This window comes from Sus scrofa, chromosome 3, assembly GCF_054392235.1.
Source record: "Sus scrofa isolate SSC_HxYL_T2T_F1_AM1 chromosome 3, Sscrofa_HxYL_maternal_Yorkshire_Landrace_v2.0, whole genome shotgun sequence".
Classification (NCBI taxonomy): Eukaryota; Metazoa; Chordata; class Mammalia; order Artiodactyla; family Suidae; genus Sus; species Sus scrofa.
The window spans coordinates 45,031,551-45,053,998 of NC_139385.1; the positions used below are offsets into that span (position 1 = coordinate 45,031,551).

At 42.1% G+C, this 22,448-nt stretch overlaps 1 protein-coding gene across 23 annotated transcripts in view; it reads right to left on the minus strand.

The window, feature by feature from the left end:
• DNASE1 (deoxyribonuclease 1) overlaps positions 1 to 22,448 on the minus strand; it is a 61,843-nt gene that overhangs the window by 25,254 nt on the left and 14,141 nt on the right. The window lies entirely within an intron of this gene.

A 22,448-nucleotide genomic window follows, 5' to 3' on the forward strand; every position in this document is an offset into this window, starting at 1 on the left:
CCGCGGGTTAAGGATCTGGCGCTGCTGTGAGCTGTGGTGAAGGTCACAGATGCGGCCCAGATCCAGCGTTGCTGTGGCTCTGGCGCAGGCTGGGAGCTACAGCTCTGATTTGACCCCTAGCCTGGGAACCTCCATATGCTGCAGATGTGGCCCTAGAAGGCAAAAAAAAAAAAAAAAAAAAAAAAAAAAAAAAAAAAAAAGGTAAGAATGACAAGAGACTTCTGTTGTATGCCAGAGAACAACGACATGACATTTTTAAAGTACTAAAGGGAAAAAAAAAAAACAGGTTTCAACTGGAATTATTTAAACGTACAAAAAATTTTTTTTTTTCCAAAAATGAAGTCTGGGAGTTTCCAGCGTGGCTCAGTGGTTAACGAACCTGATTAGCATCCATGAGGACATAGGTTCAATCCCTGGCCTCGCTCAGTGGGTTAAGGATCCGGTGTTGCTGTGAGCTGTGGTGTGGGTCACAGATGTGTTTCGGATCCCACGTTGCTGTGGCTGTGGTGTAGGCTGGGGGCTACAGCTCCAATCAGACCCCTAGCCTTGGAACCTCCATATGCCCCAGGTTCAGCCCCAAAAAGGTAAAAAATTAGTAGTAAGACTGGCTTGTAAAGAGCTTGGAATCTATCGCTACCGTCCTTACATTAAGACAAAAACTAAACCGAAAAACAACTCTTTTTACATCCAACAGAGAACTGAGGTCATAGGGCAAAACAGTGACCAATTAGAGAAACAGCCAGGTGCCTTCAGAGAGTCACAATTTACCAGAGCAGCTGCCTGGGGAAGAAACCGGGGCAGGAAAAATCTAAGTGCAATTGATGACTTGCTGGAGACGCAATGTGGACAAGTTTGAGAGACGATAAAACATCCAGAGGGCATATTCTCAGGGGGACCTGGACACTTTTGTGAGTTTTATCTCCAGGAACCCGCACAGGTTCTCACAGTGCAAGTCAGAGAAAGAACCACTTGTGCTCAGAGCAGGAGGTGGGGGGAGAGGGCCCACTCTGAGATATGCCCATATCTCATAAAAAAGAACTGTCCTCAAGAGAAACCGGTTTACCAAAGCCTAACTTAACTCAAGTTTTACTGGAATATAACTGACTTGGGAGAAAGGAAACACCCCCCTCCATCTCCCTCTAGCTTCCTCTTCCACCCATGGTGGGGACTCAAAACTGAAAAGTCCGTGTGAAGGTCAGAGGCCGATGGCACAGGTTCACTCAAAGACTGAATCTCAGAACTATAATCTTCCTGAGACAACTGTGATGAATATGCTAAGGGCTCTAATAGGAGAAGTGGACAACATACAAGATAAGGTGGGCAACGTAAGCGGAGAAATAGAAACTTTTTTTTTTTGTCTTTTTAGGGCCGCACCCACAGCACATGGAGGTTCCCAGGCTAGGGGTCAATCAGAGCTGTAGCCAACCAGCCTGCACTATACCCATGGCAATGCCAGATCTGAGCCTCGTCTGCCACCTACACCACAGCTCATGGCAATACCAGATCCTCAACCCACTGAGCAAGGTCAGGGATCGAACCTGCAACCTCACGGTTCCCAGTTGGATTCGTTTCCACTGTGCCATGATGGGAACTCCAGAGAAATGGAAACTTTAAAAGAGTCAAAAGGAAACTAGAGCAACCAAAAAACTAACAGAAATGAAGGACATTTTGACTCACCAGTACACTACACACAACTAAAGAAAGAATCAAGAACTTCAAGAATCAAGAGCTGGAGTTCCCGTCGTGGCGCAGTGGTTAACGAATCCGACTAGGAACCATGAGGTTGCGGGTTCGATCCCTGCCCTTGCTCAGTGGGTTAACGATCCGGCGTTGCCGTGAGCTGTGGTGTAGGTTGCAGACGCGGCTCGGATCCTTCGTTGCTGTGGCTCTGGTGTAGGCCGGTGGCTACAGCTCCGATTGGACCCCTAGCCTGGGAACCTCCATATGCCGCGGGAGCGGCCCAAGACCAAGAAATAGCAAAAAGACCAAAAAAAAAAAAAAAAAAAAAAAGAATCAAGAGCTTCAAGAACTATCGATAGGAACTTCCGAAACTGGAATGCAAAAAGAAAAGGGAATGAAAAGATGGAACAGAATATCTAACTGTGGGGCAATTACAAAAGGTTTGTAATACACGCATAATGATAAACACCAGAAAAAGAAAGAGAGAAACAGATGACATTTTAAGCAACAATGACTGAGACTTTTCCAAAATTAATGGTATACACCAAACCACAGATCCAGGAAGCTCACAAAACACAAAGCAGGACGAATATTTTAAAAATCTACACCCTAGGCATATCACATTCGAACTATAGAAAATCAAAGACAAAAGAGAAAATTGGAGTTCCCGTCGTGGCTCAGTGGTTAACGAATCTGACTAGGAACCATAAGGTTTCGGGTTCGATCCCTGGTCTTGCTAAGTGGGTTGAGGATCTGGCGTTGCCGTGAGCTGTGGTGTGGGCTGCAGACACGGCTCAGATCCCGAGTTGCTGTAGCTCTGGTGTAGGCTGGCGGCTACAGCTCCGATTCGACCGCTGGCCTGGGAACCTCCATATGCCTCAGGAGTGGCCCTAGAAAAGGCAAAAAGACAAAAAAAAAAAAAAAAAACAAAGAGAAAATCATGAAGGAAGCTGGCCATGTGTGTGTGTGATATTGCCTATAGAAGAGCAAGAATAAGAATTAGAGGAGTTTCCTAGTGGCTGGCCAGGTGTGTGCATGTGCGTGAGAGAGAGAGATGTTGCCTGTAGAAGAACAAGATTACAAATTACATTAGAGAAGTTTCCTAGTGGCTCAGTGGGTTAAAGATCCAGCAGTCACTGCTGTGGCATGAGTATGATCCTGGGACTAAGAACTTCCACATGCCTCAGGAGTGGCCAAAAAGTAAAAAATAAAAAAAAGAATTACATTAGAATTCTCATCAGAAACCCCTCAAATAAGAAGAGAATGGAAGAAATATTTAAAGTGTGGAAAGGGAAGTTCCTTGGTGGCTCAGTGGGTTAAGGATCCAGTATGGTTGCTGCTGTGGCGCAGGTTTGATCCCTGGCCCCAAGACTTCTGCAGGCCATTAGTGCAGCCAAAAATAAAAAAATAAATAAAGTGGGTAAAGTGTGGAAAGAAAAAAATAACAACCAAGAATTCTAAAGTGAAATAAAGGCTTTACCGAACAAAATTAAGGGAATTTGTCACTAGTAGATTTGCTTTGCAAAAAATGTTAAAAGAAGTTCTTCACAAAGAAGGAAAATGATACAGATCAGAACCACAGATCTACATAATAAGAGTGTTGGAGAAGAATGAAGGTAAAGTATTTTTTCTTATTCTCTTTTTTTTTTTCTTTCTGGTTGTGCCTGTGGCACACAGAAGTTCCCAGGCCAGGGATCAAACATGAGTCACAGCAGTGACCATGCCAGATCTTCAACCACTAGGATACCAGCAAACTCCTATTTTTTTTCTTTTTTTCCCATTGTACAGCATGGGGACCAAGTTATCCTTACATGTATACATTTTTTTTCCTACCTTTTGTTCTGTTGCAATACAAGTATCTAGACATAGTTCTCGATGCTACTCAGCAGGATCTCCTTGCAAATCCATTCCAAGTTGTATCTGATAACCCCAAGTTCCCGATCCCTCCCACTCCCTCCCTCTCCCGTTGGGCAGCCGCAAGTCTATTCTCCAAGTCCATGATTTTCTTTTCTGTGGAAATGTTCATTTGTGCTGTATATTAGATTCCAGTTATAACACCAGCAAACTCCTATTTTTTCTTATTCTCTTTTTTCTTTTTCAGTCACCTCCACAGCATACTGAATCCCAGCCAGAGCTGCGACCTATGCCCCAGATACAGCAACACTGGATCCTTAACCCACCACACTGGGCCAGGCATCTCCACAAAAACAAGCCACATCATTATCCCAATGTGCGGAGAGCGGGAGCTCCAAAATTTTTTCTTATTCTTAATTGATAATAGGCAACGATTTGTTTAAAATAATAGAAAAAATGTATGTGGTGGTTGTAGATTTCGTATAAGTGAAATGAATGACAGTAATGTCATAAGAGACAGGAGAGAGGAATTGGAAACATCCTGTTATAAGGTACTTGTACCAGCCATGAAGTGGTGTAGTGTCATCTGAAAATGGACTTGGAAGGTGACTTAAAGTAATTTTTTTTTTCTTTTTTGGCTGCCTCACGGCATAGCCCAGGCCAGGGATCAGATCTGAGCTACAGTTTCAACCCACCCCACAGCTGCGGCAACAATGGATCTTGGAACCCTCTGTGCTGCACTGGGGATCAAATCTGTGTCCCAGAGCTCCAAGAGACACCACTGAGCCCATTTCACAACAGCAGAGACTCCCAAATTTCTTTCTTTTTTTTTGTCTTTTTTTTTTTTTTTTTGTCTTTTTTGCTATTTCTTGGGCCACTCCCACGGCACATGGAGGTTCCCAGGCTAGGGGTCCAATCGGAGCTGTAGCCGCCAGCCTACACCAGAGCCACAGCAATGCGGGATCCGAGCTGCATCTGCAACCTACACCACAGTTCACGGCAACGCCGGATCGTTAACCCACTGAGCAAGGGCAGGGACCAAACCCACAACCTCATGGTTCCTAGTCGGATTCGTTAACCACTGCGCCACGACGGGAACTCCTCAAATTTCTTTAAGTAAAACTGATACTGCTGAGAGAATGAGAAAATGCACTCATGTCGAATGTTCAATTAAAGTCAGAGAAAGCAAAAAAGAGTGGAGACAAAAAAACCAAAAACAAAAAAGGCAACAGACAGAAAACAGTAACAAACATGTTGGCTATTAATCCAATAAACACTTTTAACATCAATAGTCTATATACACCATTTAAAAGGCAGATACTGGAGTTCCCATCGTGGGGCAGTGGAAACAAATCCGACTAGGAACCATGAGGTTGCGGGTTCCATCCCTGGCCTTGCTCAGTCGGTTAAGGATCCGGCATTGCCGTGACCTGTAGTGTAGGTCACAGATGAGGCTCGGTTCCTGTGTTGCTGTGGCTGTGGTGGAGGCAGGCAGCTATAGCTCCGATTCGATCCCTAGCCTGGGAACCTCCATATGCTATGGGTGCAGCCCTAAAAAGACAAAAGACAAAAAATAAAATAAAATAAAAAATAAATAAATAAATAAATAAAAATCAATTAAAAAGGCAGATACTGTAGGGTGGATCAAAAAACAAGACTCAACTTTAAGCTACCTTCAAGAAACTGACTTTAAATACAGAGGCACAGAAAGATTAAAAGAAAAGGAATGGGGAGTTCCCTTGCGGTACAGCAGCTTAAGGATCTGGTGTTGTTAATGCAGCAGCTTGGGTTGCTGCTGTAGTGTGGGTTCAATCCCTGGCCTGGGGACTTCTGCATACCACAGATAATGCCAAAAAAAAAAAAAAAGAAAAAGGAAAGGAAGAGGATGGACAAATACATGTTATGTTAACACTAATCAAAAGAAAGTTGCAGCTACATTAATTTCATACAGACAGACTTCAGGGCAATGAAATTATCAGGGATAAAAGGATAAACTCTTCAAGAAGATATAACAATCCTTAATGTGTATTATGTACCTAACAAAAGAGCTTCAAAATACACGAGACAAAACTGACAGAACTGCAAAAAGAGACAGATGAGGAGTTCCCATTGTGGCTTAGCAGGAACAAACCCAGTATCCGTGAGGTCTCAGGCTCGATCCCTGGCCGTGCTCAGTGGGTTAAGGATCTGGCATTGCCATAAGCTGTGGTGTAGGTCACAGACATAGCTCCGATCTGGCATTGCTGTGGCTGTGGCGTAGGCTAGAAGCTGCAGCTCCAATTCAATCCCTAGCCAGGAAACTTCAATATGCCGCACCTGTGGCCCAAAAAAAAAAAAAAAAAAATTTAAAAAAAGAGAGAGATGAATCCACTCTTATGACTTCAGATTTCAATACTCCTTTATCAAAAATGGACAGATCCCAAAGGCAGTAAATCAGTAAGGACATAGTCAAACTCAACAAAACCATCAATCAACTGGATACGATAGACATCCATAGCCTATTTTCATGCAACGACAGCAGAATAGTCATTCTTCTCAAATTCACATGGAACATTCACCAGACAGACCACATTCTGGGCCATAAAACACACACTAACATATTTAAAAAGAAGAGATATTGTATGACGTAGGCTCTCAGTCCATAATAGAATTAAATCAGAAATCAGTAACAGAAGCATTCCCATTGTGGCTCAGCAGGTTAAGAATCTGACTAGTATCTATGAGGATGCAGGTTCAACCCCTGGCCTTGCTCAGTGGGTTAAAGGATCTGCTGCTGCCTCAAGCTATGGTATCGGTCATATATCATAGATGCAGCTCAGATCAGGCATGGCTGTGGCTGTGTGGTATAGGCTGGCAGCTGCAGCTGTGATTCAACTCCTAGCCTGGGAACTTCCACAGGCTGCAGGTGAGGCCCTGAAAAGACAAAAAGACAAAAAAAAAAAAAAAAAAAAAAAAAAAAAAAAGGAAAGAAAGACATCAGTAACAGAAAAGTAGCTGGAAAAATTCCAAAACACCTGGGGATTAAATAACACATTCCCAAGTAACACACGGACCAAAGAAGAAATCTCAAGAGAAATTAGGAAGTATTTTAAACTAAATGAAATACAGTTTCTCAAAATGCGCACGATGAAGTGAAAATAGTGCTTCGAAGGAAAATTTATAGCACTGAATGCATATATTAGAAAAGAAAAAAAATATGTGAACTCAATAATCTAAGCATCTGCTTCAGGAAAAACGAGAACAAATTAGTTCCAAAGTAAGCAGAAGAAAAGAAATAATAAAAATGGAGTTCCCTTGCGGCACATCAGGTTAAGGATCCGTGTTTTCACTGAAGCGGCTCAGGTTTGATCCCTAGCCTGGGAACTTCCCATGTGCCATAGGCATGGCTGAAAAAAAGAAAAAGAAAGAAAGAAAGAATAAAAATTAGAGAAGTCAATGAAATTGAAAATAAGAGAAAATCCAAAAACTAAAAGCAGTTCTTTGAAAAGATCATAAATAAACCTCTTGCTGAGCTAAGAAAAAAAAGAGAGAGGACAGATATTACTAATATCCAAAATGAAAAAGGCAACCTGACTGCAGATCCCTTGGGCATTAAAAGGACAATAAAGGAATACTATGAAAAATTCTATGCCCACAGATGTAATAACTTAGAGGAAATGGAACAATTCTTGAAAGCTCAATCTGCCAAAACTCACACATACAGAAACAGATAAGCTGAGTAGGCCTAAATCTATTAAAGAAATGAATCAACAATAACCTGCCCAAACAAAGCATCAGGCCCAGACAGTTCCAATGGCAAATTCTACCAAATATTTAAGAAATCATACCAATTTTCTAGAGTCTCTTTCATTTTTTTTTTCTTTTTGGCTATGCCCAGGGCATGTGGAAGTTCCTAGGCCGGGGATCAAATCCATGCCACAGCAGTGACAACATCAGATTCTTAACCCACTGAGCCACCAGAGAACTCGCTACTGTCTCTTTCAGAAAACAGAAGCAGAAGGAATATTTCCTAACTCATTCTGTGATGTCAGCATTATCTTATATCAGAACACATTACAAGAAAGAAAAAATAAAGACTAATTATCTTTCATGAACAGAGATTCAAAAATTCTCAACAAAATACAAACAGTTCAAATCCAAACAATGTGTAAGAAGAACTGCGCATCATGACCAAGTGGAGTTTATTCCAGGTATGAAAGGTTCAACACTCAATAACCAATTAAGATAAATCCTCACATCAACAGGCCAAAGAAGAAAAATCCTATGACATATTAATTGATACAGAAACAGTATTTGACAAAATTCAACACACATTCAATATTTAAAGAAAAAAAAACACACAAAAGGAGTTTCCATGTGGCTCAGAGGAAATGAACCTGACTAGTATCCATGAGGACATGAGTTTGATCCCTGGACTTGCTTAGTAGGTTAAGGATCTGGCATTACTGTGAGCTGTGGTGGTATAGGTGTCACCGCAAAAAAATCAGTTAATACCAAAAGAAGGCAGAAATAGAGGAATTAAGGGACAAAAAAAAAAAAAAGCTGTAAGACACAGAAAAAAACAGCAACGAGATGCAAACCTAAGTCCTTTCTTATCGACAATTACTTTAAATGTAAATGGATTAATCTCCCCAATCAAAAGCCAAAGACAAACAAAAAGGATTTAAAAAATACCAACACATAGGAGTTCCCATTGTGGTGCAGTGGAAACGAACCCAACCAGTATCCATGAGCATGCAAGTTCAATACCTGGCCTTGCCCACTGGGTCAAGGATCCAGCATTGTTGTGATGCAGGTCGAAGATGCAACTTGGATCTTGTGTTTCTGTGGCTGTGGTGTAGGCTGGCAGCTGTGCTAGCTCTGACTCAACCCCTACCTGGAAATATCCATATGTCACAGGTGAGCCCCACCCTCCAAAAAAAAAGGAAAGGAAAAAAAAGCATACACATACATGCCAAGTAAATGCTGCAGATTAGAAACACACTTCAGGAGTTCCTGTCATGGCATAGTGGAAACAAATCCAACTAGGAACCATGAGGGTGCAGGTTCGATCCCTGCCCTTGCTCAGTGGGTTAAGGATCCAGCGGAGGGTGCAGGTTCGATCCCTGCCCTTGCTCAGTGGGTTAACGATCCAGCGCTGCCTTGAGCTGTGGTGTAGGTCGCAGACGCAGCTTGGGTCCAGCATCACTGTGGCTTTGGTGTAGGCTGGCAGCAACAGCTCCGATTAGACCCCTAGCCTTGGAAGCTCCATATGCCGCAGGTGTGACCCTATAAAGACAAAAAGACAAAAAACAAAAAACTACAGATCTAGTAAAGTGACGCAAAAAAACATTCTATCATGCCATGCAAGTACTAACTAAAAGAGAGCAGCTAGGGTGGTTATAATATCCAACAGATGAGACTGTTTTTTGGCCATACCTGAGACTTGTGGAAGTTTCTGGTCAAGGGATCAAACCCAAGTCACAGCTGTGACCTAAGGCACTGCACCAACCATCAGAGTTCCTAAATATATGAAACTAACATTGAGAGAATTGAAGGGGAAAATAGCTCTCAAATAGCAGAAGGAGAATTCAACACCTCAGTTTTAATAATAGAAAAACCAGGCAGACGCTCAAAGAGCAGAGTGTTGTACCTTCATATACAGAACACACCGAACAACAACAGGAGAATACATATTTTTCTCAAGTGAATGAAACATTCCCTAGAACAGATCATATGTCAGAATATGAGAAGTTTTAATAAATATGAAAAGACTGAAATATCTTATCTTATCACAATGTAATGAAACTAGAAATCAAAGGCAAAAGAAAACCTGAAAATCCACAAATATGTGGAGGTTAAACAACATGCTCTCATACAACTAGTGGGTCAAAGAAGAAATCACAAGAAAAATTAGAAAATATATTGAGTCCAATGAAAATACACATACTGGAACTTTGGGATGCAGCAAAGGCTGTGCTAAAAGGGAAATTAATAACCATAAATGTTTACATCAAAAAAAAACCAGAAAGATCTCAAAGCAACAGACTCACTTTACACCTTTGGGAAATAGAAGAAAAGCAAACTAAACCCAAATCTATCATGAGGAAGGAAATACTAGAGTAAAGGGGCAATAAGTAGAGAGTAGAAAGACAACAGAGATTGCCTGCATTTCTATATATTAACAATGAACAATTCTAAAAGGAAATTAAGAAAACAATTCCAGGAGTTCCCATTGCAACTCAGTGGTAACGAACCCGACTAGGAACCATGAAGATGCGGGTTCAACCCCTGGCCTCGCTCAGTGGGTTAAGGGTCTGGCGTTGCCGTGAGCTGTGATATAGGTCACAGATGTGTGTGGCTCGGATCTGCATTGCTGTGGCTGTGGTGTAGGCTGGCAGCTGCAGCTCTGATTCAACCCCTAGCCTGGGAACCTCCATATGCTGCAAATGTACAAATGTAGCCCTAAAAGCAAAAAAAAAAAAAAAAAAAAAAAAAAAAGAAAACAATTCCATTTTATAAAAGCATCAAAAAGAATAACATGCTTAGGAATAAACTTAACCAAAGAGGTGGAAGACCTATACACTGCAAAGTGAAAATTTCTGCTGAGGAATTAAAGATGTAAATACATGGAAAGATATCTCATCTTCATGGATTACAAGATTTAATATTGTTAGTAAGATGTTAGTACTACCCAAAGTGTTCTACCTTTTTATGCAGTACCAGTCAAAATTCCAATGGCCTTTTTTTTACAGAAATAGGAAAATATACCTTAAAATTCATATGGAATCTCCAAATGGGACCCCCAAATATCCAAAGCCACCTTGAAAAAGAAGGACAAAGTGATAGGTCTCATACTTCCTGATTTCAAAACTTAGTACAAAGCTACAATCATCAAAATAGTGTGATACTAGCATAAAGACAGACATATAAACTAACAGAATAAAGACCCCAGAAATAGACCCTTGCATATAAAGTCAAATGATTTTTTTTTCCTAGCCATGCCTACAACATGCAGAAGTTCCCAAGCCAGGGATTGAACATGTGCCACAGCAGTAAACAGAGCCACAGCAGCAACAATGCTGGATCCTAAACCCACTGAGCCACCAGGAAACTCCAAAGTTAAATGACTTTTTCTGACAACAATGCCAAGACCATTCAATAGGGAAAAGGCAGTCTTTCAAACAAATGCTACTGGGAAAACTGGATGTCCACATCCAAAAGAATAAAGTTAGACCCATGCCTCATTCTGTAACAAAAAATAACTCAAAATGGATAAAGACCTAAATATAAGAGCTAAAACTATACAACTCTTAGAAGCAACCATAGGGTAAAAACTGTACAACATTGGATTTGGCAGTAACCTCTTGCATATTACACCAAAATCACGAACAAAAGAAAATATATGGAGTTCCTGTTGTGGCTCAGTGGGTTACGAACCTGACTAATATCCACGAGGATGTGGGTTCAATCCCCGGCCTCAATCAGTGGGTTAAGGAATCCGACGTTGCTGTGAGCCATGGTGTAGATCGAAGATAAGGCTCGAATCTGGTGTTGCTGTTGCTATGGCTGTGGTGTAGGCCAGCAGCTATAGCTCTGATAGGACCCTTAGCCTGGGAACTTCCATATGTCCCAAGTGTGGCCCTAAAAAGCAAAAACAAAACAAAACAAAACAAAAACAACAACAAAAAAAAAACACAGGTAGGAGTTCCCTTGTGACGAAGCAGGTTAAGGATCTTGCGTTGTCACTGCTGTGGCTTGAGTTGTTGCTATGGTGCAAGTTTGATCCCTGGCCCAGGAACTACTGAATGCCACATGTGTGGCCAAAAAAAAATAAAAAGAAAAGAAAGAAAATATAGGTAAACTGGACTTCATTAGAACTAAAAACCTGGAGTTCCCATTGTGGTGCAGGGGTAATGAACCCAACTAGTATCCATGAGGACATGGGTTTGATCCCTGGCGTTGCTCAGTGGGTTAAGGATCTGGCATTGCCATGAGCTGTGGTGTAGGCCAGCAGCTGCAGCTCTGACTTGACCCCTAGCCTGGGAACTTCCATATGCTGTGGGTACGGCCCTAAGAAGAAAAAAAAAAGAAAATTAAAAATTTTTGTACATCAAAGAACACTATCAATAGAGTGAAAAGACAACCACAAAATGGGAGAAAATATCTAGCAATCATTTATCTCATTAGGGTCTGGTATTCAAAATATATAGAGAACGTCTACACTGCAACCTAAAACAACACAATTTAAAAATGGGCAAAGCAGAGTTCCCATCATGGCGCAGTGGTTAACGAATCCGACTGGGAACCATGAGGTTGCAGGTTCAATTCCTGGCCTCGCTCAGTGGGTTAAGGATCCAGCGTTGCTGTGAGCTGTGGTGTGGGTCACAGACTCGGCTCGGATCCCACATTGCTGTGGCTCTGACGTAGGCTGGTGGCTACAGCTCCAATTAGACCCCTAGCCTGGGAACCTTCATACGCTGCGGGTTCGGCCCTAGAAAAGAAAAAAAGACCAAAAAAAAAAAAAAAAAGTGGGCAAAGGACTCAAATAGAGCATAGATATTCAAATGGCCAATAAACACATGAAAAATGCTCATTATCACTAATTAGCAAGGAAATGCAAATAAAAACTATGATGAACTACCACCATCCACCCATTAGAATGGCTATTACTTTAAAAAACTACAAGTTTTTTGGGAGTTCCCGTCGTGGCGCAGCGGTTATCAAATCCGACTAGGAACCATGAGGTTTCGGGTTCGGTCCCTGCCCTTGCTCAGTGGGTTAACGATCCGGCATTGCCGTGAGCTGTGGTGTAGGTTGCAGACGCGGCTCGGATCCTGCGTTGCTGTGGCTCTGGCGTAGGCTGGCGGCCACGGCTCCGATTCGACCCCTAGCCTGGGAACCTCCATATGCCGCGGGAGCGGCCCAAGAAATAGCAAAAAGACAAAAAAAAAAAAAAAAAAAAAAAAAACCTACAAGTTTTTATAAGGATTTGGAGAAATTGGAGCCGTTGTGCACTGCTGATAGGGATGCAAAATTGTGCAGCCAGGAGTTCCCGTCGTGGCGCAGTGGTTAACGAATCCCACTAGGAACCATGAGGTTGTGGGTTTGGTCCCTGCCCTTGCTCAGTGGGTTAACGATCCGGCGTTGCCGTGAGCTGTGGTGTAGGTTGCAGACACGGCTCGGATCCTGCGCTGCTGTGGCGCTGGCGTAGGCCAGTGGCTATAGCTCTGATTCAACCCCTAGCCTGGGAACCTCCATGTGCCGCAGGAGCGGCCCAAGAAACAGCTAAAAAGACCAAAAAAAAAAAAAAAAAATTTGTGCAGCCACAGTGGAAAACAATACTGAGATTCCTCAAAAACAACGAACATAGAATTACCATGAACTAGCAGTTCCAGTGCTAGAGAGTTGAAAACAGGAGCTCAGAAAGGTATTTGTACATCGTATTCATAGCAGCACTATTCATGGGAGCTAAAATGCAAAAGCAATTCTAATTTCTATTGATGGACAAATGGATAAGCAAAATGTGGTAAATTATATATATATACACACACACAATGGAATATTATCTGGCCTTAAAAAGAAATGAAATGTTGACACATACTACCACACAGATGAACCTTGAAGACATTATGCTAAGTGAAATAAGCCTGACACAAAAGGACAAATATTGTATGACTCCATTTATCTAGGTACTAAAACAGTCAAATTCACAGGGACAGAAAGTGGAACGGTGGTTGTCAGGGGTTGGGGGAGAGGAAAATGGGGAGTTGTCATGTCAAGGCTATGATGTTTCAGCTTGGAATGATGAAAAAGTGCTGGAGATGGATAGTGGTGATGGTTGTGTAACAATGTAGAGCATTGAAAACATTTAATGCTACTGAATTATATACTTAAAAATGATCAAAATGGTACATTTTATATTATAAATATTTTATCACAATGAAAAACCATACAGCTAACGCATACATCATGGTGAGAAATTAGATGCTTTCTTAAGGGTCAAGAAAAAGGTAAGAATTTTTTTTTTTTTTTTTTTAACCACATCTGCATCATGTGGAAGTTCCTGGGCCAGGAATCAAACCTGCGCCACAGCAGTGACCCAATCCACTGCAGTGACAGTGCTAGACCCTTAACCTGTTGAGCCACCAGGGAACTTCAAGAATGTCTATTTTTACTACTCCCATGCATCATCATACTGGAAGTCCTAGGTAATATGACAAGAAAAGGAGATAAAACTTATACAAAATGAGAAGAAATAAAATAGTCTTCAGCATAGATGCCATGATTGTCTATGTAGAAAATCCCAAAGAAGCAACCAAAAAACTCCTAGAACTTATAAATGACTATGTTAAGGTTGGACAATACGAGACTAATATACACAAGTCAACTGCTTTCTTACCTACCAGCACAAGCACTCCTGGTTTCCACTTCTGCTATAAGGAGCTTAGAGGTCACCCCTCTCCTTTGACAAGTGGTAAAAACCTGAACTTAGTGGAATATCAACAAGTCTTCTTGGATCCATAAAGGAGGAGAACACAGGGCAAACCACTGCCCCCAAGACCAAGAGAAAGACAGATGAATGTAAGAATCTTAAAAGCACATCACTAAGTGAAAGAAGCCAGTGTGAAAAGGCTACGGACCTTATGATTCACATCTGGGAAAAGGTAAAAAAAACTATAGAGACAGCAAAAAAGCGGCTGCCAGGAGTTCCCGTTGTGGCTCAGTGGTTAAGGAAACTGACTGGTACCCATGAGGATTCGGTTCAATCCCTGGCCTGGATCAGTGGGTTAAGGATCTGGCGTTGATGTAAGCAGCGGTGTAGGTCACAGAAGCGACTGGGACCCCAAGTTGTGGCTGCGGCGAAGGCCGGAAGATGCAGCTCTGACTGGACCCCTAGTCTGGGAACCTCCATATGCCACAGGTGCAGTCCTAAAAAAGACAAAGGCAAAAAAAAAAAAAAAAAGTGGTTGCCGGAGGCTCAAGCGGGTAGGTGGGGAGGGAAAAGTAGGTGGAGCACAGAAGATCTTTTAGGGCTTTTTTTTTTTTTTTTTTTTTTTTTTTTAAGGCTACACCCTGAAAGTTTCCAGGCCAGGGGTTAAATATGAAGCACAGCTGTGACCTACAAGAGAGCTGCAGCAATGCCGGATCCTTTAACCACTGTGCCAGGCTGGGGACTGAACCTGTGCCTCTGCAGTGAGCTGAGCCACTGCAGTCGGATTCTTTACCCACTGGGCCATGATGGGAATGCCTAGGGCTCTACTTTTTTGGGACATTAACTATTTTGTATGATACTGTAATGGCAGTCACATGTCATAATACGTTTGTCAAAACCTACAGAATGTATAACAAGAGTGAAGCTTAAAGTATGGGCTTTACTTAATACTAATGTATCAACATTGGTTCATCAACAAATCTAACACACTAACACACAATTTTAAAAATAGGGAAAACTGTGTAGAAAGAATGAATAAGGTACATGGGGATTCTGTACAAATACCTCAATTTCTCCATAAATGTAAATCTGCTCTAGAAAATAAAATCTATTAGTTTTTTTCAAAAATAAAATGAAAGCAAGCACAACACTATGAAGGGCTAAGAAGACCTGCTCCCTAGGAAACTAGTGAAAATTATATAAAAGAAGATAATTTTTATATCTTCTTTTATAAGAAGATAAAAGGGTTTTTTTTTTAATAAATAAAAAATATTTATTTAAAGGGTAAACTATCTGGGAGTTCCCGTCATGGCGCAGTGGTTAATCCAACTAGGAACCATGAGGTTGCGGGTTCGATCCCTGCCCTTGCTCAGTGGGTTAACTATCCAGCGTTGCCGTGAGCTGTGGTGTAAGTCGCAGACGCAGCTCGGATCTGGAGCTGCTGTGGCTGTGGCCTAGGCCGGTGGCTACAGCTCCGATTGGACCCCTAGCCTGGAACCTCCATATGCCACGGGAGTGGCCCTAGAAAAGGCAAAAAAAAAAAGACAAAAAATAAAGGCTAAACTATCTGGAAATCATCCTAAGGGCAAACAGCTACTAAAGAACATGTATGAAAATTCAAAATTCCGTAAGAAAGGCCTGAGTCTGTGGTATTTGAACCAAAACTGCTCCCTTCTCTCCTGACCCAGCTCACCAAGGAGAGACCCCACTCCTACTCCAGACTCGTGCCCTCAGGAACAGAGTTCCCTCTGCTCCCAGGACCCAGGCAGAGGGCTTTCCTCCCCAGAGGATCAGGACTTTGGGCGTCTCACCCTGCCCCCGCTGCCTGCTCCTAAGGCTAGTCAGTCAAGGCAGGGCAGGACTCCATTATCCTGCTCAGCCCTAACTCACGGAAGGCTCTTTCTTGGGCTGAGTGTTCTGAGAGTGTTCTCAGAGGACTGGGGCCCTGATCATCCTCCTTGTGGCTCCTGATATGTTGGATCCATGCCAGGAGACGTGACCTGAGTGGACCCCAGGCTGCGGTCGCCCCTCGCCACAGGGTGCTCGGCTCTCACAGAGGATGTCACTCAGAGTCAGTTCACCACCATCCTACCCATGGCTCCAAGGCCCTGGCTTAGAAGTTTTTGCCTGGGATAGTAACAGGCTGGAAAACACTAGCTCCTAATTTCCTCCTAAGGAACTGACTTCATTTGCAACAGAGGGTGAAGAAGTTCAAGCCCAAGAAAGCAGAGGGTGGGAGTTCCTGTCGTGGCACAGCGGAAACAACTCTGACTGTGGTGCAGGCTGCAGACACAGCTCAGATTTGGCGAGGCTGTGGTGCAGGCCGGCAGCTGTAGCTCCAATTCAACCCCTAGCCTGGAACCTCCATATGCCGCAGGAGCGGCCCAACAAATGGCAAAAGACAAAAAAAAAAAAAAAAAAAAAAATCAAGTCACAGCCAATGATAATGACGGCTGTCCATAATAATATCTGATCTACAGGCAAGGGACAATTCTGTTGGGAAGGCAGAGTAAACGTGTCTGTAACGCATACTGATTTGTTCTGTGACGAAACTTGGCTGTACCCCATGGTCGTACTACAATACGGTGTGATACTTGTATTATCAGCAGGATTCAACCACCCCGTGTGAGTAGGCCTTATGGTGAGGCTGATATTAATGGTCACATGTATTGGATGGCTGAGCGCAAGCCTCCTCAGGAGCTACGGAAAATTACTGGCCTGGGGAAGAACTGGTTCCAGCTAACCATCGCTGATTCTATCTTAAATAGTTCTGCACAAGCGTATCATAAAGCACAAACAGCAAAAATTCAATACGAAACCTGCCTTGTTCTCACTTCTCCCATCAGCCGTATTACTCAACCTTGTCACAAACATAGGGATTCAATGAATACAATGCTGATCTGAACAGTGAAAACCACCTTCCTTTCCTTAAATTGTCTGTTACCAAAAATGTTCTCAATGAAAGAACTGAACACAGCCAGCAAATACCCTAAACATTTTGACTATTCAGCTATCTCTACCCTGAACTATGTGCCTAAGGGACAGTTGGAGATTCTCCAAACACAAACAAGAGCCTTGGCCAAACCAAAGTGACAGTTTTGTGAAAGAGCCTTCTTTGATCAAAGAGCACTTAATTAGCCTGGTGATGACTGCTCACCCGGCGTATTTAGTGAAAGGGCATGTTTCCTTGTTGTCATTTAATAAAATAAAGGCTTCAAGTTTTCAGTGCCACATCCAAGGCTGCTTTCTGGGGTCCAGCTACCACCAAAGGATAGCCAAAGCCATCACTGACTCGACTCCTCAATCACACCTCTCTCTAGGCTCCTTTGTTTCTCTTCTCATCTATTCTCTCCTTTCTTTCTTCTGTGTTAAACTAATGACCCTCCCTGCTTTGCCAAACTAGTGGCACAAAACTAGTTACTCCTACCTGACGTACAGTCTTACAGGAAGACACCTAGTCATACCCGCAATGGCAGATGACTGTATTGTGACCACAGCTATGGATGGCTCTGTGGGCAGAAATGAAGAATCTTGCAGAAGATACCTGTGGTGAAAATTCATTTCAACTCTCCAAGATAGTGGGAGATACTACAATTCTTCTCAGGAGTCCAATTTCCCTGGGCATTGGGGGAAGGGTGGCAACCAGAGGAGATTCCTGATCTCTGCTACTGGGTATCAGATGGCGTGGAGAACTGACAACACCGGAATTTCTCCAAACTCAAATAAGCTGCATCAAGAGCCCCTGAATTAGCTGCAATTACAGTTGCAGAGATAAGCAGCCCCTCAGCAGAACAGTGCACACACCCACTCCTCCACTTTTGAGGACACATCACTCACTACCAGGTCCCTTTAAAGAAGCAAAGCGCCTCCTGGGTCCTCCAGCTCTGCTCTCTGAGCAAGTGGGCAATAGCCCATCGAGTGGGTAACAATTCTGCTGTCTCATGTGAGCAAGGAAGCAGGTGTAAAGATGTTCACTGCAGTGGTGCAACAGCAGAAAACACACACACATCTAAGTGTCCCTACACAGACTGAGGGTGGAACTGCGGCCTGGAACTACCTTCAGCCCACCCCCCAGCCAGCCCAGGCACACAGCCACTCATCACATTACCAGAGGGCTGGTAGCAGAAGGCTCTGCTTGATGACCTCTGAGTAGGAGGTTGCAGGACAACAGTTCCCTCCCTCCTATCACTCCATATCATCACCCCAAGGTATTTATGAAACAGGGAACTGCAGATGACATGAGGCTCCACACAAAGCAAGTTCTACTTTCCCACAAGACATATAGTTAAGGAAATAAAAGCATTAAAAACTGAACAGTCATTTCTATAACATAAGGTCAAAGCTAAATTCATTTTGGGGAAAGGCAAAAGCAGGACTTAGCTGAGGTGAATGCAAGGGAAAGCAATGATGAGAATCCTGTGAGAAGCAGCAGATTTCACTCTGGAGGCTGAAGGAACAGTATTAGAGGGTCTGATGTGGAGAGGGGGCCGCTTATTGGCTGTGGAGGTGAATGCTAAACACCTCAATAGGATTTAGAAAGGCTAAAGAGACCAACTGCTATATAGAAAAATGCAAAAAAGTAGTTGAAGATCTACCCTAAATGAGGGGCCAAACTGAGACGGTCTTAATGAGAAAATGCTATGAAACCTTCAAGGAACAGATTATTCTCACATTATCTAAACTGATCCAGAGAATAGAAATGATAGAAAACCATACAAACCATGCTACAAAGTTGTTGTTAACTCTGAAATCAACACTATTAGTAAAGAGCACATAATAAAAACCTATACGCCAAACTCAGTGACTACAGATGCAAGACATTCTTTTAAATATTACATGTGCAACTTGAACCAGCAGTGCAATAAAAGATCAGTACATGGGCTGTGAAGATGGCTGGAGGGGCAGCATCCATTCTGCATCTTCCCAAATTCCCACCTAACAGAGAACAACTAGGTTTCAAAAACAAATGCTTGTGAAGTAACATTTACAACAAAACTGGATGAAAAAATACCTGCAAGACCCCAAGAGACGCCCCCAATACAGGTAGATTTATTTTGTATACCTACACTACATGTGTCCAATATAAACAGATGGACATCCATACCACTTGGGTGTTAGCGCCTACGGTAGAGAAAGCAGAGGCAAATAAAAGGGTCATGACAGATCTGCGATGATGAAAAACGAGTGCTCACCTGCAAGTGCAGTGAGCCATTCTGAAAAGAGATGCTGAAACTGGGAAGGCTGTCGCCTGCTCCGACAGCAGGATGTGCAAGGGGCCAGTGGAAAGGACAGAAGGGGTCTGGCTTCTATACACCCTCAAAACTGATCTGCCAAGGGCTTCTGTTCAAGAAGGGTCCCCGCGCTGGAAAGAAACTGCTGGCAATGGAATAAAAATTTGGCAGAAAGGAAACAATAAAGATGAAGAAAACAGGGATTCAGATAAAAGTGGGAGAGGGAAACAGAACCAAGAAGTTTTGGAAAGCAAATCAAAGCAATTTTTTTGTTTTTTTGTTTTTGTTTTTTTAAACATTACTAGAACACAACAGAAGAGGAAGCTCTGAAAGGAAAGAAAAGCTATCCAAACCAAGCTTCCTTCTACGAGTTCAAGAAAACAAAATTCACCCAAAAATGAGGACTAGAAAAGTATCATGAGGTGAAACGCCATATGTTACTATAAGAAAAAAGAAAATGAGCAAAATAACATCCCCTGAAACAAAAAAGCGTGCCAGGAAGGCATACTCAAAAAAAAAAAAAAAATAGATCAAATCAGTAATGTCCTATTTCAAAATGAGTTTAAAAGCACTAAGAATATTACGCAAGACATCAAAGAACATACTCAGATTTTCAAAAATTCAGAAACGAGGAGACAATTTAAAAATGAGAAAAGAGGAGTTACCTTGCGGTACACCAGGTTAAAGGTCTGGCATTGTCTCTTCAGCAGCCTGGGTTCAATCCCTGGTTTGCCTCTGAACTTCCAAAAGACATGGATGTGGCAAAAAAAAAAAAGTAAAGATTTTGGTGGGGGGAAAAATGTATACATGTAAGAGGAACTTGGTCCCCATGCTATACAGCAGAAAAAAATTAAAATAATAAAACAAGAAAAAAAATAAAAATAAATAAAAAATAAAAATGAGAGAAGAGGGAGTGGAAACAAATCCTACTAGGAACCATGAGGTTGCGGGTTCGATCCCTGCCCTTGCTCAGTGGGTTAAGGATCCAGTATTGCCGTGAACTGTGGTGTAGGTCGCAGATGCAGCTCGGATCTGGAGTTGCTGTGGCTCTGGCATAGGTCGGTGGCTACAGCTATGATTAGACCCCTAGCCTGGAACCTCCATGTGCCACGGGTGCAGCCCTAAAATAGACAAAAAACAAAAAACAAAACAGTAAAGTAGAAAGAACATGAGAGCAAATAAACACAAGAGAAAGTACTGGTGACAAAGGAACACTTTAACAGAAAAAAAAAAATAAAGATAACAATTTGAGAGAAAGCAACAAATGCTGAAGATAGGCAAAGAAAATAAAATATACAGATAAAAGAGAGTATCTGGAGAGGAAAACTAAAGCCAGAACCAGAATAAATGCTAAAAAGAAAAATGTGATTCTAAAAAGAAATTATCTACTTATATTTTAAATAATTAATTTTCGCCAGAATTTTGGATAGCAATACTGTGTGCCAGAAGAAAATGAGTCATGGACTCCAAGGAAAAAAACTGTGATCCAAAGTTTATCCAGCAAAACTGGCCTTCAGCTATTTAGGGCACCAACTATTACCAATAGGCAAAAACGTATGGAATACTGTTCTTATGAGTCCTAAATAAAGACTGCACCGGAGAATGATAGAACATATCCATATAAGGAACTGACGATGAGTTATAATTACTTGCAGAACTAAGACTAAATGAGGGTTAAAGAGATAATAATATACAATGGCTACAGGATCTGACAATGTAGATAAGTGCACTTTGTAAAAAGAAAAAAGTGAGAGGAGACAGCACATGGAGGTTCCCAGGCTAGGGGTCTAATCAGAGCTATAGCTGCCAAGCCTACGCTGGAGCCGCAGCAACGAGGGATCCAAGCCTCGTCTGCAGCCTACACTACAGCTCATGGCAATGCCGGATCCTTAACCCACTGAGCAAGGCCAGGGATAGAACCCGCAACCTCGTGGTTCTTAGTCGGATTCGTTAACCACCGAGCCACGATGGGAACTCCTATGCGGAATTTTTTGAAATGTTTTAAGTAATCATAAGCAGTTGTGGTAGCATTTTATATATAGACATTGTATGTGTATTATGGGATCAAACTAATGAGTAATTCTGAACTGTTTTATTTCTACCCTCCCTTGCATCCTTGAAAACAAGGATTCTTGACATGGGGCTATATATACCATATAGAAGTTAACTAAAAACCCTGCAGTGCTAAACTTAAATAAAAACAGAATGAACTTAGAAGATATTTAATCTTAAATATATATACTTCCTAGCTCAAGAGACTGAAAAGGCATGGAAACAACTGTCAAATGGTAGGTACCAATGAGCATTCCTTGTACCAAAATTGTGGTTGTGAAATACTATTTCCCACTAAAAGAAACCAATTCTTAGAGAATTAGTGTATTTCAAGTCTGGGAGTAGAAAATGTACAAGATAAGCCCCAAATATCTCAACATGGCTGTGGGGGAGCTCAAAACATGCCACCCCCCAAAAAGTCGCTTCAGTATATTGGCTATTTTGAGTTAAAAACACCTGAAAGAGCAAATACAAGAAAAACACTGACTTTCCTTCTTTTCCTTAAAAGCAGGAGATGAATTTCCCGTTAAGAGAGGTGTTCTCCCTGTACCAGAAAGACAGTTATACCCTTATCCTCAAAGACAAGACGACAGAGAAGTCTATACAAACAGGCCTTGCTAAAAATAATTCCTTTTTTTTTTTTCTTTTTCTTTTGTCTATTTTAGGGCCACACCCTTGAGATACGGAAGTTCCCAGGTTAGGGGTCTAATCAGCCAGCCTACACTGCAGCCACAGCCACGTGGGATCCAGACCCGAGCAGGTTCTGTGACCTATATTGCTGCTCATGGCAACGTCAAATCCTTAACCCACGGAACAGAGCCAGGGATTGAACCCGCATCCTCATGGATACTAGTCTGGTTCGTTACCGCTGAACCACGTTGGCAATTCCCTAAAAATAATTCTTATCTCCCTTTGGGCTCCCCATACAGTCTAGTCACCTTTCCAAATTGCCTCCTTTTGTTCAACCTAATATAAAAACGACTAAGTTTCATTATTTCTTTGGGTTTTTATTCCTTATGAAGGTGTCCATGTCACACAAAATTATTAGAGTATTAAATAAATGTGTATACTTTTCTCCTGTTGATCTGTCTTGTGTCAATTTAATTCTCAGGCCCAGCCAAAAAGAAGCCTAAGAGGGTAAAGGTAAAAATTTGCCTCCCCTACAACAGATAACAAGGAAGCTAACAAGGACTACTATAACCATCTGAAAGAGGCTC